We start from the raw sequence: 18,511 nt of genomic DNA on the forward strand, positions 1-18,511 counted from the left end.
ACGAAACTTGCATGTCTCATACACCATCCTGTCCCACAAAAGCATTTTGAAGATTGACAACATAGTTTATATTTTAAAAGAGTTTTTAAATTTTTTATTTCCTATTTTTTTCTAGAACTGTTACGTTTTAATAAAAGCCTTCCATTTCAACGTAAAGGATTAATCTCGAAGCCTTTAGTAAAACATTTTAAAGTGTATATAATAATTTTGGTTGCAATAATCGACTCCTATTCTTAAAGACTTTTTCCCTCCATTTCACACTGGAACTTGGTGATCTGAAAAGAGATTTTTTTTTTAATCTTAAAATTAAAAACAACACTTGTGAAAATATTCTTCCTGAAAAATATTTTAATTATTCTCTTGAAACGTTTGTCATAGAAAAAGAAAAAACTAAATGAAAAATAGAAAAATTCTAAATGAAACTTATCTATTATGCTACTCTCCCAAACTAATTTCATTTCTAGGCACAAGGAACTGGACATCTTTGGAGACCTTCAGGGAAAACCTACTGTGCTTTGGGACATAATATAGGTGATTTAGTAAAACAAAATTTCCTCATGAGTCAGCAGTGGGAAAATCTTGTTTATACATAAAATGACACATAAGGCATAAACAGGAATCTCAGGCTGACCTTTTAAGTGTGCCAAGTAGGCATTATCTCATCTATTTTACTATATGTCATTTCAAGAACATATTTATTTACAACTTATCTTCTTTTTCTTAATTTCTGCTGAGGTTCCTTTTTTATACTGTCATTCAATTCCTCTATTCAGAGAAACAATCAAACACTGTTTATTGAGCCTCTTTTGTGGACACACTAGCAGACATCATGAGAGACAGAAATGAGGTAAAACATAATTCTTGGTCCTTAAAAGAAGTGACTTTTTTTTAAGACTTCACAAGAGCTGTGTGGCCTGTTTGTGAATGTATGTTTTGCCTTCTGATATAATTAGTTATTTAAACATCTGTCTCTCCCAATAGACTCTACATGTGAATTCCTGAAGATAGCAATAAAAGCTATCCAGGAACCAGGCTTTATTCTTCCATGGATCCATCACAATCCAATAAGTATTGATTGAAAAATATAAACAGATGGGTCACAGTTTACAATATCATGTTTCTATAGTTTATTAGTTAAGTTTCAGGAGCTCAGTACAAGACTTCCCATAGAAAATTTTAAAATTGGTGGTTCAATGACCAAACTGGTAAAAATGGCAGTTCAGTGGCCAAACCCACAGCACTAGAAGTTGAATTTTGATACTATATTCTAGTATGTAAGGTGTCGGAGAGCAGGAAATGTTTCTGTCTTTGTGTATCAGTAAGAATACTTTTGCTACAAAGCAACATGAATCAACTCTATGGGAGCTTGACATGTAAAGAATCATAGTCAATGAAGCATATGACAGAGGAAGAGAGTAGACTATAAGGGCACACGATAGAGAAAGATAGAAAAGGGATGTGGAAAGTTTCCAAGAGGTTGTTTCATTTAAGGTGAATCTTGGAGGAACAAACACATTTCCAGGCAGAACAGAAGAGAAAGGACCATCCCAATGGAGGTGGCAGCTCCTGCAAATGTGAGAAGGGGAAGTGAGAGGTTATTTGAGGCATCCAGGGAATGGCTGTTTAATAGGACAGGAAATAAAATTTTCAAGTATTCAGTCATTGATTCATATAAAAATATTTATTGAGTGCTTACTATGTGCTAGTATAATGAATGTTTGTTGTCTTTTTAGCTACCAGGTATCCGTTTTCTCTTCCCAAAATCATCTTATTTCCTTTCGAGAAATTGCCTCATCCCAGTTCATCAGTTACATGGTACTTCATCAGGGGCCCTGCTTTCATGGCTAGGGATGGGCATAGCTAGGACAATTGGATAGTCCTTTCTTGAACTTTGCCTAGCCAAAGAGACAGAAAATGGTTGGAGTTCATCCAGTTTGCTCCAGCTACAAGACTGTTCTGTCCACTTCTGTTTCCTATTTCTTAAGAACAGCCCTGGACCCTTCCTATTTCCAAATCTGGCTCTCCATCCCTCCTATGAGCTGATATCCCTCCTGTAAATTCCCTTTGGTTTAGGTTAATTAGAGTCGGGCTTCCATTGTTAATAGCAGAAGACTCTTAACAGATACAGCCAGTCCCTATGTTAGCAATGAGAATGTACAACTAAAAAAGTGGTGTTTCTTATTCTGAAGAAGCATAGTTTCCAGAATGGGGTTGGGGTCGTGGTGAGGATTATATAAAGAAACATAACTGGGACTTCCCTGGTGGCGCAGTGGTTAAGAATCCGCCTGCTAATGCAGGGGACACGGGTTCAATCCCTGGTCTGGAAAGATCCCACATGCCGCGGAACAACTAAGCCCGTGCGCCACAACTATTGAACCTGCGCTCTAGAGCTCGCGAGCCACAACTACTGAGCCGCGTGCTGCAACTCCTGAAGCCCACGCACCTAGAGCCTGTGATCCACAGCAAAGAGAAGCCACTGCAATGAGAAGCCCGTGCACTGCGACGAAGAGTAGCCCCCAGTTGCCACAACTAGAGAAAGCCCGCGCACAGCAATAAAGACCCAACACAGCCAGAAAAAAAAAAAAGAAAGAAACATACTTGAGTTATATAAAAGATATAATGAGAGCATAAGGAGAGCAACCCTACGTCTGTCTGGGAAAATCAAGACAGACTTCACAGAAAAGGAAGCTCTTACTCTATCTCCTGAAGGAGAGGAAGGAATTTATGGATAGGGAATTGTGGAAGGACATACCAAGAAAAGAGAACTTTATGCAAGAAGGAAAAATCATGGCTTATTTGGGGAAACTACAAGTATATTTTAGAATGTGAAAAAGACCTTGTATAGGATGCAGAAATGTTTGCATTTTATCCTATAAACAGTGACTAGTCAATCAAGAAATTGTAGGCAGTAGAATTATATGACAGGATTTATATTTAGAACTCTGCAGAGTATTGAGAATAAACTAAAAGAAGGTAAGAGATGGGAAGAAGGAAGAAGTGTGAAGGTAGGAGGGGTGGGATGGAGAGGAGGGAAGTATTAGCCTGGAAGGAGAAAGAGTTTCCACAAACAAAAAGGTTATTTAGGTGAGAGATGGCAAGGGTTTGAGTCTAAAAATTATAGTGGGAAGGACTGAGTCTAGAGATATTTCAAAAGGTATTTGACAGACTTGAAACCTATTTGCTGTGGGAACTGAAGGAGAGCTGAGGGAGAATAGTATGGTCTAAGATAAAGGATAAATCACTGGGTAATTGGTAACAACTAAGATAAGGCACGCAGGGGAGGAGCAGATTTAGGAGAAGATGATGTGGCATGTTCAGGAGGCTATGACTGCATGTCAGGTCTAGAGTTCATGATACACGGATGTGAGTCATCATGAACCAGTAATTAAAGACGTGGAAGTAGATGAAATTACCTGGGAGAGTATGTGGAATGAGAAGGAAAGAAGAGGGTGCCAGATGGAAGCTTGATATGTAGCAAGTCTCCAAATATGGCCCCGGCGAACCACACCTCCCACTATTTATGCCCTTTTATAGTCCCTGCTTACATCAAGTCTGAGGTGTCAATGTTCTATATCTTGGTTGTAGTCATGGCTACACATCTACATGCATCTGTCCAAACTCATTAAATTGTACACCTACAATGAGTGAGTTTTACTAAATGTCAATTATCCTTCAATTTTTTTTAATTAAGAAGAGAAATAAAGCCAAGAGAATAATATTCTAGTGCTATTATCTCCTTGAGAACCAGGATTTTTGGTGAGGAGAAAATAAGGCACAGATGTAATATAGAAGGTTATATAAAAATGTCGTAGTCCTGAATTAGAATTGAAAATATCGTATGACTCATGAAGTATTTATCAAAATGAATGAAAGGAAGAAAGGAGATAAAGAAAAAACAGAGGGCCTCCCTGGTGGCGCAGTGGTTGAGAGTCCGCCTGCCGATGCAGGGGATACGGGTTCGTGCCCCGGTCTGGGAGGATCCCATATGCCGCGGAGCGGCTGGGCCCGTGAGCCATGGCCGCTGGGCCTGCGCATCCGGAGCCTGTGCTCCGCAACGGGAGAGGCCACAACAGTGAGAGGCCCACATACCGCAAAAAGAAGAAAAAAAAAAAAAAAAAAAGAAAAAACAGAAAAAATGACAAACTCAAAAGCAATTAGTAACTCTAATACTCAAATGTGGTCTTAAAAATGCTTCTCGAGAGAAAAAGCTGATTCCAGGACGGTAGTAACTGTGTAAGATGAGCCTAGAAAATCATGTCATACCAGACAGAAAAAAAAAATCTATCAAAAACTGATAGTATCGGGGCTTCCCTGGTGGCGCAGTGGTTGAGTCCACCTGCCGATGTAGGGGACACGGGTTCGTGCCCCGGTCCGGGAGGATACCACGTGCCGCGGAGCGGCTGGGTCCGTGAGCCATGGCCGCTGAGCCTGCGCGTCCGGAGCCTGTGCTCCGCAACGGGAGAGGCCGCAACGGTAAGAGGCCCGCGTACCGCAAAAAAAAAAAAAAAAAAAAAAAAAAAAAAAAAATGTATGTTAGAAGGACTTGGAAACTGGGGCAGTCTGAGTATCAATAAAGATAAAAATATGTTTAAATCCATGTGTTTCATAATAATAATAAAATAATAATAAGTTAATAATAACAATAAATGTAAACATCATATAAAATATGTTATATTTTATTATAATATTATAAATAATAATAACATAATTTTAAAATAATAAAAGTTCAGGGGACTTCCCTAGCGGTCCAGTGGTTAAGACTTTGCCTTCCAATGCAGGGGTTGTGGGTTCGATCCCTGGTCAGAGAGCTAAGATCCCACATGCCTCGTGGCCAAAAAACCCAAACATAAAACAGAAGCAATAAGAGGGAAGAGATATGGGGATATATGTATATGTACAGCTGATTCACTTTGTTATACAGCAGAAACTAACACACCATTGTAAAGCAATTATACTCCAATAACGACGTTTAAAAAAAAAGAAGCAGGGCTTCCCTGGTGGCGCAGTGGTTGAGAGTCCGCCTGCCGATGCGGGGGACACGGGTTTGTGCCCCGGTCCGGGAGGATCCCACGTGCCGCGGAGCAGCTGGGCCCGTGAGCCATGGCCGCGGGGCCTGTGCATCTGGAGCCTGTGCTCCACAACGGGAGAGGCCACAACAGTGAGAGGCCCGCATACCGAAAAAAAAAAAAAAGAAGAAGAAGCAATATTGTAACAAATTCAATAAAGACTTTAAAAATGGTCCACATCAAAAAAACACTTAAAAAAAAAAAAGTTCAGTCATCTTGGGAAGATGATTGGGAACCAACTCTTCATTTTGAAAACAGTTAAATAAAGCGAAAGACTCAAGAATCATCTTCCTTTCCCATGAATATACCACCAGATAGCCAAATTACTGATGAAGAGAAGTTTCTCCTTATAGAAGCATTTCAAAACTACACGTAGAGGGACTTCTCTGGTGACACAGTGGTTAAGGCTCTGCGCTTCCAATGCAGGGGGCCCAGGTTCCACCCCTGGTCAGGGAACTAGATCCCACATGCATGCCTCAATTAAGGAGCCCACTTGCTGCAACTAAGACTGGCACAACCAAATAAATAAATAAATAAATATTTTAAAAAAATACACGTGGCAGGGATGCTGAAATTGGGATATCATCATTTTGCATCCCCTGATGAACTGAGCCTCAGTGGCTGCTAGCAACACAAAAAGAGCCACCTGGACACCATGTGCTTCTTGAGAAACAAGACAACACTACCTAAAAGGAGTCTCCCTGCTCCCCCCCAATCAAGCCTGAATCTGATAAAGCCTCTAGATTCAACCATCAATTTGGGGGAAGTACAGAGGACAGACGGGGTATAATGATAAATAAACTGTGTTATAGGGTTGCAGTCAACAAAAGCATGACTCCGGGAAACCTCTAGGACAAATGATCCAGTTTCTTCAGCAAATAAATTGCAAGGGGAAAAAAGAGTAAAAAGGCGAGTCTATAGAGACCTAAAAGACATATTTTACAAAAAACAAAAGCAAACACATAACTACAGTGTTTAGGGATTCATAGTTGGATAATAAAACTGCAAATAAAAGAAGGTAACAATGAACATAGAAGTCAGGATGGTGGTTATTTGTGGAGAGGGGGAGGATTTGTGTCTGGGATTAGCACAGGAATTGCTCTGGAGTGACTGGCCAGGTGTCTTCTTTCATGGAGGGTGGTTACAGGGTGTTTGTCTTGTAACAATTTATTAAAATACATTTTTTTTTGCTTTTTAAAATATTTGCTATAACTAGATTTTATAAAAGATTTTAGGTTTTAGATGGTGCAGTAAAGATGTTTCCATTCCCTTCTCCTAAAACAATAATGATAATAACAGAAAGACATCTATATGCCCTGAATTTTCCAAGCAATGATTTGTAAGGGGAACTAAACACATCACGAGAATAAATTTGAAGTATTGTACCAGTTAACTTGGTTTTCCGCCTAAATCTTCACAGAACTGATAACAAATAAACAGTATTTTTTTAGAGAAATGAAAAGCCATACCTTGTTAGAATTGGTGAATCTTTTTTTTTATTATTATTGAGGTTTACTTGACTGATCTTAATTTTGTGACCTGAATGTATGATTTGTATGATACAACTAAAGAAGGAGGCTCCAGCCCCAAGATTTTCCAGCTGACAGTTTCCTGGAGTCTAGTGGTCACAAAAATGAAATTCTTATACAGAATAAAGCATAGTGTAGGGCTAGTTACTGAGGGCAAGTTATTATATTATTTAACTTTTAAATGGCTTTAGGGGCTTCCCTGGTGGCGCAGTGGTTAAGAATCCACCCGCCAATGCAGGGGACACAGGTTGGAGCCCTAGTCCAGGAAAATCCCACATGCTTCAAAGCAACAAAGCCCGTGCACCACAACTACTAAGCCTGAGCTCTAGAGCCCGTGAGCCACAACGACTGAGACTGTGAGCCACAACTACTGAGCCCACGGGCCACAACTACTGAAGCCCTCGTGCCTAGAGCTTGTGCTCCGCAACAAGAGAAGTCACCTCTATGAGAAGCCCGTGCACCGCAACGAAGAGTAGACCCCAGGGCTTCCTTGGTGGCGCAATGGTTGAGAGTCTGCCTGCCGATGCAGGGGACACGGGTTTGTGCCCCAGTCTGGGAAGATCCCACATGCCGCGGAGCGGCTGGGCCCGTGAGCCATGGCCGCTGAGCCTGCGCTTCCGGAGCCTGTGCTCCGCAACGGGAGAGGCCACAGCAGTGAGAGGCCCGCGTACCGAAAAAAAAAAAAAAAAAAAGAGTAGACCCCACTCGCCGCAACTAGAGAAAGCCCACGCGCAGCAACGAAGACCCAACGCAGCCAAAAATAAATTAATTATTTTTTTAAGTGTGGCACTGCTATTAAAAAAAAAAAACTTAAGTGGTTTTATATGTCTCCCAAAATGTAACATGACACATCTACTTTGGAAAACTGGCAGTTTCTAATAAACTTATATATATGCCCTATGACCCAGCAATTCTGCTTCTTAGTAACTTCCCCAAAGAAATTAAAACATACATCCATGAAAAGAGTTGTATACAAATGTTCAGAGTAGCTTTATTCATAACAGCCTGAAGAGATCTGGAAACAGTCTAAATGTCCATCAGTAGAGGAATGGAAGAATTCTCTGGCAGTCCAGTGGTTAGGACTCCATGCTTCCACTGCAGGGGCCACGGGTTTGATCCCTGGTTGGGAAACTAAGATCCTGCGTGCCATGTGGCACGGAGAAAAAAAGAAAAGTAGGGGAGTGGATAAACAAATCTGTTATATCCATACAATGGAATAGCATTCAGCAATTTAAAAAACTATTCCATGCAACAGCATGGGTAAATCTCAAAAATGTGAGGAGTGAAAGAAGCCAGACCAAAAAAAAAAAAAAAAATCACATATTGTCTGATTCCATTTATATGAAGTTCAACAACAGGCAAATCTAATCTACGGTAACAGAAGTCAGAATAGTAGTTATCTCAGGAGGGCAAGAACTATTCTTCCCAGGAAGTTTGGAAAAGTACATGTTATAAATCCTTTAGTCCGAGTCATTTTTATTAATAGAAAACTAGTTTCTCTCCACCCTCACTAAATAAATGTTGAACATTTGCAAAATATCTGTTATTTGAAGGGATACCAAATTCTCATTCCAGCCCTGGGAGTAACTGCCATCTGTATCATGAATAAGGGACGTGGAGAGAAAAAAAGGAAACATACCATCGAGGTGTTGAGGGGGAGAGTGTAACTGAATACAGAAATACCTTGGCCGTCACCACCCCACAGAGAAAGCCAGTTCTCCTGAACCCCCCGAGTTGAGAGATTCTCCACTGCCTGGGTCCTTCTGGGAATGGAAGCTGAAGATGGAGGGAGTTTAGAAAGAGGGAATGCTGCCATTGCCGTCAGAAATGAGTGTTTTCGGTTTCAGCTGCTAGGGGGCAGAGTTGCAGCAGCAGTAATGGTGGAATGTTTCCAGATATGGAGAGGCTGGAGGCCGAATTAGGCATCTAGCCAGTGAAAAAGCAAGAAAAGTTACAGGCCAGAAAAGGCACAGGAAACATAGGCTCAGCAGAGCTGGTAGGTTGGAATGAGGGTGTGGACGGACCAGGAGTATAATGCTGCGGTGGCAGTAGGCTACTGAAAACCACTGAGATGCAGGGTGAGAAGGGCCCAACCAGCCTCCAGAACCTGGCATTGCCTCCGACAAGGGTACAGAGGTGTAGCTACTGCAAGCAAGAATCCGTAAGCCCGGACACTTAAATACATATTGGGGGTGGGGGGAAACTAGAGGAACAGTTTTCAGAGGGAACCTCCCAGGAAAGTTAGAAGGAATCAGAAGCAAATACAGAGAGAAAATGGGGGTGGCCTCTATGAAAATCGAGGTAGGATTTTTCAGGACAGTGGTGAAGAAATTCTCCTCGGTCAGTAAATTGATGATTGAAATCTCACTAGCTTGCTTCTTCTTTTTTTTAAAAAAATAAATTTATTTATTTATTTTTGGCTGCATTGGGTCTTTGTTGCTGTGCAAGGGCTTTCTCTTTGTTGCTGCAGAGAGCAGGGGCTACTCTTCCTTTCAGTGCATGGGCTTCTCATTGCTGTGGCTTCTCTTGTTGCGGAGTGTGGGCTCTGGGCATGTGGGCTTCAGTACTTGTGGCACACGGGCTAAGTAGTTGTGGCTCATGGGCTCTAGAGAGCAGGCTCAGTAGTTGTGCTGCACAGGCTTAGTTGCTCTGAAGCACGTGGGGTCTTCCTGGACCAAGGCTCAAACCCGTGTCCCCTGCATTTGCAGGCGTATTCTTAACCACTGCACCCCCAGTGAAGTCCCTAGCTTGCTTCTTCTTGACCTTAAAGCTTCGATCCCAGGTAAGATGCAATGCCCCCCAAAAATGGAATACTTGGGAGTATTTGTCAGTCATCTGTACTATTGTGCAAATGAGTGATTTATTAGACAAATGTTAATTGAGCATCTGCTTTGTGGGGCTAGAGCTTGCATTCTAGTGGGGCTGTACCAGCAATAAACAAGTAAACAGATACATAAATAAAAATTTCACACCATGAAATGGCAAAGAAGAAAATGAATCAGATACTGAGAAAGACTAGGCAGGTTGGGAGAATCTTCAGTTAAGATGATCAGAAAAGTCTCAAGGGTGATGTCTGAGGAGTGCCAAGGAATCTACGATGCAAAGATCTGTGGGAAGAACCTTCTAGGCAAGAGGGGACAGCAGTCCAAGGGTTCAGACTTTGTAAGCTCCAAAATAAGGGGTTGGATTTTATTCTACTTGCAATGAAAAGTCATTGGAGAGTCATAAACAGAAGAGTGGTCTAGCCTCATTTACGTTTTTAATAGTGCTCAGTGAGACATCAGCTCTAAGGAGGGCAGAATGGAAGCAGAGAGACCAATTAGGCACCAAGTGCAATAGTTTCGATGAGATATGATGGCGGCTGAACTAGAGAAGAAGCCGAGGGCTGGAGAGGGGTGGAGGGGCATTGACTATTTTCTAAGTGAATGAGGGAGGTCAGCAGAAGCACAGACGATGGCTAGATGTTTAGCTTGAACAACTGCATGGGTGACAGTGCTGTTAAACGAAAGGAGGAAGGCTGCAGAACCAGTCAGCTGTGGTGTCGGTTGGGGGGATCAGGGCTCTATTTTGGACATGTTGAGTTTGAGATGCCTAACAGATATCCAATGGAGATGTCAAGTAGGCAGCTCTGGAGGCAGGTTGGGGTGGAACTGTACATGCCATTAGCATATGGAGAGTAGAGGTGCTAGCGTCTGGATGGCATTTAAAGCCACCTGCTTAAGTGGGATCACCTAGCAAAAGAGTGCAGATAGGGCAGAAAAGGGAGCCCAGCCAGAGCTCCCGGCACGCGACCTGGAGGAGTGAGGCCCGGGAGGTAGACAGCAAATGAGCTGAGAAGGAAGAATCTGAGAGGTAGGACAGCCCAACATGTGGAAACCAAGAGTTGGACGTGTTTCAAGCCCAAAGGGCGTGCCGCCGTGTCTAACGCTGCCGAGCTGTTGCGCAAGATGAGAAAGAAGTGATGATGACCTTGACAAGGGTAGTTCCAGGGAGTGAGGAGCTTGAAAACCCACTGGAAACAAGTTTGTGATAAAAGGAAAACTTTCTGAGGATAGAGCTTCCTGGAGAGAGGAACACCCAGAACTGTCAGAAAAAAGTCTACTGGGGGCACCAAAGGCAAATCCCAAACAGAAGAGGTTCCCAACCTGGCTGAATGTCAGAATCATCCGAGGAGCTTAAGAATATATACACAAGTTTCCTGGTCCCCTCCCAGATCTACTGACTTAGTAGGAGTGGGAATTGGAATATATTTGTAAATTATTATTTTTATTATCGTTAGCTTTGAACTTAGTTTTTACTAATTGAACCTATATTGTTTTAAAAGCTCCTCGGGTAATTCTGATTTAGCTGATTAGAGTACAAGGTGAGCGAGGCAGGAATATTCCCACCAAAACAGGATAAACACTTTCTCCTGGTTTGAAAAAAAAAAAAAAAGGTTTATTAACCTATAAACATTTTGGTAGAACTTTCAAATTTTGTTTATCTCCCCTAAATATTTCTTCTACCTTTAGAGCTTGCTGTCACTTTTCTTTTGATGAACTTTAGCAAAACACAAAATGAATATTCACAGAAAAACTCAGAAACAGGTAACCATGCTTAGGCATCCTGCTTTTTTTTCATGGATATGTCTGCTCACGACTGTGATTTTATACTGCATACATAGAATTAGAGGTATTTTTTTCTGCCATTGAAACTTTTTTGTACTTAATAGGGGCGTTGTTTTTAGCAGTTTTTTGTTTTTTGTGTTTTTTTGCTGTACGCGGGCCTCTCACTGTTGTGGCCTCTCCCGTTGCGGAGCACAGGCTCCGGACGCGCAGGCTCAACGGCCATGGCTCACGGGCCCAGCCGCTCCGCGGAATGTGGGATCTTCCGGGACCGGGGCACGAACCCGTATCCCCTGCATCGGCAGGCGGACTCTCAACCACTGCGCCACCAGGGAAGCCCCAGTTTTTAGCAGTTTTGACAGTGTTATACAAATTGCCATCAGAACGGGTTTGAGAATTGTTTTTAAAAAAAGCCCTGAAATCTATTCATGCTCTCTCTCTCCCTTCTCTAAATCTCTCTCCCTCTCTCTCTCCCTCCTCTCCCATTGTCCGCCCCCCCCACCCCACCATCACCACTTTTCTCTCGCTCTCTCTGCTCAAGTAAGCAATTTCCTCAAGGGAGGAAGGCCTGAAGTTAAATTCCTGTCCCCCTTGAGCTCAGCCGGCTGGAAGAAAATCCAAAAACGGGAGTAATTTGATATGTCTGGAAGAAGCAGTAAAAACAAAATTCAAACTAGGAGCTTCCCTCAAAGAGGCCTTTATAACGTCTATGTGCATCACTTCACAGTTCTCAGTGCATCACTATATCTATTACTTCGTCTGATCTTCATACCAATCCTGGGAGAAACTACGCTCTTAACAACTTCCCACCATTTAAAAAGAAAAACAGATGAATAAATGGAGGCTTAGAAGGGTTAAGGCAGTTTCTGGGGGCCTTCAGGTAGAAAAGTACAAACTTTTAAGTGACTTTTTCACAATCACAGAGTGAAAAAGTGAATGAACTCAGCAATGAACAAGGAACAAACTATTGATACATCCAACAGTTTGGATGACTCTCCAGGTAATTATGCTGAGTGAAAAAAGCCAGACCCAAAAGATTACATACTCTATGATTCCATTTATATAAAATGTCTGAAATGATGAACATTTAGAAACACTAGTGGTTGCCAGGGGTTAGGTATGGTGGAAGGAGGTAGGGCAGGAGGGGGTGGGTGTGGCTGAAATAAAGCAACACAAGGGATCTTTGTGATGGTGGAACTGGTCAGTATCTAAACTGAGATGGTGGATACCTGAACCTGCACGTGTGATAAAAGTGCATAGATCTAAATACACACACACACACACAAATGAGGACGAGTAAAACTGGAGAAATCTGAATAATAGATTATTTCAATGTCAACCTCCTGGTTATGATATTGCACTTCGGTTTTGAAAAATATTACCATTGGAGGAAACTAGGTAAAGGGTACACTGTATTTCTGTTTAATTTCTTACAACCGCATATGAATCTGTAATTATCCCAATAAAAACTTCAATTAAAAAAAAATGAGTCAGGGTGTGTCCCTGGCTCCTAGCTCTTGTCAGTGAATTATTTACCTTCCCCAAGTGTGACAGAATGAGATATGGCCTTGCTGTTGGAATCCCTAGTTTGACTCAATGCCTTTGGAGTGAGTGAGTTAGAGATGGGGTATATCCAAATTTGACCATGGAAGGTATTGTTAAATCAGGCAAGAAACAGTTTCCCTAAATAATTAAACTCAACAACAAGGATTTACTGTGTAGCACAGGGAACTATATTCAATATCTTGTAATAAACTATAACGGAAAAGAATTTTTTAAAAGAATATAGATATAAACATACATATGTATAATGGAATCACTTTGCTGTACACTTGAAACAAACACAGAATTGTAAATCAACTGTGCTTCAATTTAAAAAATAATTTAATAGAAAAAAAATAAACTCCCAGAGTGTTTCCTACATTGAGATCCAGAAGAACTTAGATTTTTTTTTTTTGGAAGTATGGTTTTGGCCCCGCCTCGCGGGATCTTAGTTCCCTGACCAGGGATTGAACCTGGGCCACAGCTGTGAAAGCGCCGAGTCCTAACCACTGGACCGCCAGGGAGTTCCCGGGAGCCAGGAGAAGTTAGATTTTACACCGAGCATTGCAACATTCTAATTTTTCTGAGCTAGCTATTCCAACACATACACCCTGAGTTTTCCCTGACTTTGGGGGCTCAGCTATGGATAGGGGACAGTGGTAAGGGTAGAAAGGAGAGGACAGTAACACACCCTTAGATCTGTGGGGTGCAGCAATCGGGGTAGGTGGTGGGAAAAGTGCTGCTTTCTAAGCGATTATTTGTGTGACCAAACCAGAAGCTGAGGGTCGGTCTGACCAACAGGCTGGAGCAGAATGCTCACCTGTTCCATGCCTTGGATTTTATCTGCCCTTTTATTTCTCTTCTCTTCTTGTCACATAAATTTAGTTGCTTTTCTCACCCTTCTCCCCACTGCAACTTCTTGTCTGTCTCTTTCTCTTGATTTTTCTTTGTTACATTTTTCTACTAAGATCACATTTTTTTTTTTTTTTTTTTTGCGGTATGTGGGCCTCTCACTGTTGTGGCCTCTCCCGTTGCGGAGCACAGGCTCCGGACGCGCAGGCTCAACGGCCATGGCTCACGGGCCCAGCCGCTCCGCGGCATGTGGGATCTTCCCAGACCAGGGCACGAACCCGTGTCCCCTGCATCGGCAGGTGGACTCTCAACCACTGCGCCACCAGGGAAGCCCCTAAGATCACATTTTAACTAATACACAATTTTAAAATATTAACCAAAAAAATCACAAGAGAGTGGCTGAAGGCTGGTACAGTTCTTGCCATGAGCTCAGGACTGCAGCTCCAGTCCAGAGCGGTCTCCACTGTGCAACAGCTCCCTGACACAGGTGTGCTTTATTGTGGGGAAGAAAACCTGAGTTACCACCTGGCCCACACCACTAACTGGCCACTGGACCTAGAGCAGTTTGCTTTCTCACCTACAGGACAAAAGGGATGCACTCAGAACTCCCTCTCCAAAGTCTCTAAGTTTTGTCTAAGTCTCAAGAAACAAGCCTTTCTGGCCAGGAGTGGTGAAATGCTGATAAAAGCCTGGCAAATGTAGGTGAAATTAGAAGGTCACTTCATTTGGAGCCTTTCCCGGAGGCTGGGTGTTCCTAGGGCTAGTAAGTTATGATCAAACCATGTGCCATCAACCCGGGGCTGTGCCGGCAAACTCTGTAATTACACTTAGGCCTTAATGGCCGGCAGGACCTGTAGGCATTGGACCACAAAAGGGGGTGGGTCATCAGGAGAGGAGGAAGGATCTGACCTGTGCAGAATGACGGTCGGACTAGAAAAGGGAGGTGATTCATTTCATGCATCTAGGCAGAAGTTTGGGTGGGGTGATTCAAACAGTGGCAGAGAGAAGGAAGAACTGGCTCTCCTTAGGGACTGAGTGAAGCATAGAAAACAGAAATAGAGTCAACTAGTGGAAAACACTGAAGAAAGAGAAATGGCTGTTCTCCAGGCTGATTCCCATAGCAACAGCAAACCCCAACCCCTAGGCCCTCACAGGTCAGGAGCAAAGTGGAGGAGAAATTGCTCATTGGGGGCGGGGTACACAAACGTTTATTGTGCTCTTAGTCTGTGCCAGGCACTTTCATGGGTGGTTACCTCATTCATTCTTCACAGCAGTTCTACAAAATAAAAATATCTCCATATTATTGGAGAAGAAACTGACAGGGAGGTCAAGCCACAAAGTAGGACCTTGGGCAAAGCCAGCACTGAAACTGGGTTTGTCTGAGTCCTAAGCCTGAGCTCTTCCTTAGGGAGAGCTGGATACTTCTTTTTAGGTCCTTTTTAGCAGCTGCCAAGGCACCACCTACTCTGAAGTCACTTCTCACCTTGCCACTGACCATACTTGCTCATACACTAATGATAGCTCTAGGAGTGCCGCATTATCTGGCAGTGAGCAGGGAGCTGTGGCCCAGATTTTGAATCAGAAAATCCTGAATTTGAATCCTGACTCTGCTAACTTGGTGCCTGTGGGCAAGATGCAAAACTTTATTAAGCCTCATCATCCATTTCTTTAAAGTGGGAATACTAATAATTAAAGTCCTAGAGTTGTTGTGAGAATTATATATAAATGTAATGTGAAGCTCAATGCTTGGCACATTATAAATGCTTAATAAATGATGGCTATTAAATTATATTAACATGAGCCTAAGCAGGGGTTCTCAGGCTTGGCTGCACATCAGAATCACCTGGGAAGCTCTGGAAACACCGAGGCCTGGGCTGACTCCACACCCAGAGATTCTGGCTTAATAGGCCTGTGGAGCAGTCTGGGTTTGGGAGTTTTACAGACTCTCCAGGTGATTCTCCCATGGTTCTCAAGACTTCAGAACATGCTTCAGGAGCACCTGGAGGGTGTGTTATAACACAATTTACTGGGCCCCATCCCCAGATTCTACATCTGAAATCTTAAATCTTTCAGACAACCTCCAAGCTTTCTAGCTTCCTTAATGAAAATAACATTTTTATTGACTAGCTATTTTGTGAGGTTGTATTGACTAGCTATCTTGTGCGGACATTATACTAACTCCTTTACAGGTAGTGTATCTCATTTAATCCTTACAAAAACCCTATGATTATTTTTCATTTTACAAATGAGGAATCTGAGGGACTTCTCTAGCGGTCCAGTGGTTAAGACTCCGTGCTTCCACTGTTGGGGGCAGCGTGGGTTCAATCCTTGGGCGGGAGCTAAGATCCTGCATGCCGCTGCTCGGCGCGGCCAAAAAAAAAAAAAGAAGAAAAGACAGGAATCTGAGTCCCTGCATCTCTGAGAGGTTAGGTGACTTGTTCAAGGCCCCACAGATGCTCAACGGACAGAGCCAGTTTGGACTCCCAAGCGCATCCTCTTAATCAAGACCCTGTAGGCCCTCTTTTCCCCCTAATGCAACTGTTCTTTGATCGTACTGAGAACTGCAGGCCTTGGCCTCTTGTTTCTCCCAGTCTCTCAGCTATCATCTTCCTTCCTTCCCTCTCTATCCTCCAGCCGCACCAAGGGTGGAGCCTGAGAACTTGCATTTCTAACAAATTCCTAAGGTGATGGTGATGCTGCTGGTCCGAGGACCACACGTTGAGAACAGCTAGCCTAAAGGAAGTGGGGAGGGGGTTGAAAGGTGGAAAAGCACTTGTTTTAAAATCCCACACCCAGGAATCATGGTTAGGTCTCCAGAGATTCACAAACCATTTGCTTTCAGAAGCAGAACAAGGTTCTAAGCCTGGGTTTCCTCACCTGTTGAATGAGGTTGTTCAGAGTTGTTGCGAGATGTGGTTATAAGTGCCTGGGATCTGTGGGTGGCATCGAGTGGGCGTCCAACATCTAACCTGGTAACTGGCAGAAGGGGCACCTTTGCCCTAAGTCCTAATATATTTACAACAGGTGGTCCCATCAGGAAAGGAAACGTTCTTACAAATTCTTTACACCTTGCTAGACAAAACCTCCTGTGCTCTGCACAGCTGTTCTTCAATGGCCCCACTCAGGGAGTCACATACAGTGGCTTTCTGGCACAAACTCTGCACAGCAAAGCATCCTGGGTTTACTCTATGATCCCTCCCTGGAATATCTGCAATTGAAAAGACTTTGATAGGGAGTGTGAAGTTAATCACAAATTGAATTACTATTAGATGGAACAATCTAGAGCTAATAAAAATGCCTTTCATTGGGGAGAAAGAGAGCTGAGTTCGAAGCTATTGAACTACCACCAGGAAGGGTCCTTCTCTCTGTTCAGTTTCCTTGTTAGCTCAGCAGCACTGTAGGGTCTAGACTCGGGCTGACCTTGTCTGAGTAGAGTTGTAGTGAGGTCACTGGAGGGGGTGGAGGATGGATTTAAGAGGGCAACCCTGGAGCCAGTGTTCTGTTCAGAGGTTCTGAACAAGGCAAGAAGAGGCAGCCAGGGAGCGGAGGTGCTGGGCATGAGATTTTAAGGAACAAGAATCTGTAGGCCTTGTGATACACTGAGGTTGAGGGGTGACATGGAAGAAGAAGAGTCTAGCATGATGCAGGATTCTAACTCCCAGAAGAGAGTTTAGAAAGAGAAGTGGGTTTAGTTTAGGTGGGGACACATGCAATTGTATTCATGTGTTTGGAACAGCTGAGTGGAGGTATCAAGTAGCTAACATTTATTGATCAAAATAGATACTGTGATTAGTGCTTCACAAACCTTATTTCTCAAGTCTTTTGGAGAGGTACTTCATTTTCAGATGAGACAAAGAATTAATCAATAAGCTAAATAAATTGTCTAAGGTGGGTAATAGAATTGGGGTTCTCTGAACTGGGAAGAGATGTTTGCCCTGAGGCCCTGAGACTTGGGAGTGGAGCTGGAGCCATGGCAATGAGGGAGAGAACGAAGGTGGAGGGAAACAGGTGTTCAGAGGATGAGAAACCTGCAAAGGCCACAGAGAAGGTCCTGCTGGAGAGGTAGGAGGAAGACCAGGATAGACTGTTCCCTTAAAAGCCAAGCAGGGCTTCCCTGGTGGTGCAGTGGTTAAGAATCTGCCTGCCAAGGTAGGGGACACAGGTTCGAGCCCTGGTCTGGGAAGATCCCACATGCTGCGGAACAACTAAGTCCATGCACCACAACTACTGAGCCTGTGCTCTAGAGCCCACGAACCACAATTACCGAGACCACGTGCTGCAACTACTGAAACCCACATGCCTAGAGCCAGTGCTCCGCAAAAAGAGAAGCCAGCACGATGAGAAGCCTGTGCACCGCGATGAAGAGTAGCCCCTGCTCGCCACAACTAGACAAAACCCGCACGCAGCAACGAAGACCCAGCACAGCCAAAAATAAATAAATTAAAAAAACAAAAGCCAAGCAAAAGGAAGCGATGCATCAAATGAAGGGACAAAGTGCCATATAGGAAACGACAGAGCAGAAGCCGTGGGATTTAGCAACTTCCCATTGGTGACCTTTGCCAGAGTAAGTTTCAGCAAATTGTGGGGACCTAAAGCTAGAAGATTATTGCTGGGTTGAAAGAGGCATAGAGGAAAGGAAGAGGAGAAAGATACTAAGTTTTCTGAAGCAGTGGCTGAAGAGCAGGAAAGAATAAAGGCTTTATCTAGAGGAGCATCCAAGAAAAGGTTTTCTTAATGAGAGGGAAGATTTGAAAATATAGTTTAAAAATATGTGTATGTATTTATAATCACCTAAACGTTTTTATTTTAAAGTAGGTGAAAGCTTTTGTTTTTGTTTTTAATATTTATTTATTTGGCTGTGCTGGGTCTTAGTTGTGGCATGCAGGATCTAGTTCCCTCACCAGGGATCGAACCCAGG

Source organism: Mesoplodon densirostris, chromosome 13, assembly GCF_025265405.1.
Source record: "Mesoplodon densirostris isolate mMesDen1 chromosome 13, mMesDen1 primary haplotype, whole genome shotgun sequence".
NCBI lineage: Eukaryota > Metazoa > Chordata > Mammalia > Artiodactyla > Ziphiidae > Mesoplodon > Mesoplodon densirostris.